We start from the raw sequence: 819 nt of genomic DNA, 5'->3' as shown, positions 1-819 counted from the left end.
TGTGAACAGTAAAGTTAATAAAACAACAAAAGAGTAGCAATAGTATTAACAACATTCAAAGTTAACAAGGTTGTGAATTAAAGTAGACCTATTATTCTGCTTTTCCAGTCCTATATTGTAGTTTTGTGACTCCTTTATAGCAGCTTTGCTTGATTCATAGTTGAAAAAAGTAATTTTCTCTCTTATACTGGCTCTTCATGTATGCCTTCATTTCAGCCTCTGTCTGAAACCAGCTGTAGTCTTCTGATTGGCCAAGACTTGAAGTATGTTATGAGGCAGTTGTTGTCGCTGAGCGGTACAGACAGACTGAGCGTTGCTGTGCCCTTTCTGTGGGAGCAAATGACCATATATGGAACACCGGCTCCATCTAGCTCGGTATGTCAGAGAACGGAGCCATTGGTAGAAAAGCCGCCATTGGTAGAAAAGAGCGTTCCGAACAGGAGGAAATCTGAGGTTTTTTCTCACAGGGATTTCTTTTCAATACTTTATCCTCATTATTTGAAGCTTTGGCCATGTTTAACATGAACATCCAACATTGTAACATTGTAGATAAGTTATAAAATATGGAAAAGCATAATCGTCTCCTTCAACATTAACAACCTAAAACCTCCAAAGTATGGGAGCATTTGACTCTTCACCTGGCCAAAGACGTGATGGTTCCTGATTCAAACGAATTAAATCAAACACTTTTTAAACATTTGTTATATTGTTACTGAGGAAAATTTAAAAGATTATCATTACTGTTTTATTGCCCAGCTCTACTGGTACTCCCATTTCACATGGGGGAATGTGTATTGGCCGGTACTAGGGCTAAATTAT

The sequence above is a fragment of the Micropterus salmoides genome, unplaced genomic scaffold (assembly GCF_014851395.1).
Source record: "Micropterus salmoides isolate LMB-PRFRI ecotype aquatic unplaced genomic scaffold, ASM1485139v1 Ms_hic_scaffold_11, whole genome shotgun sequence".
NCBI classification, from domain to species: Eukaryota; Metazoa; Chordata; class Actinopteri; order Centrarchiformes; family Centrarchidae; genus Micropterus; species Micropterus salmoides.
This window is presented reverse-complemented; position numbering follows the sequence as displayed.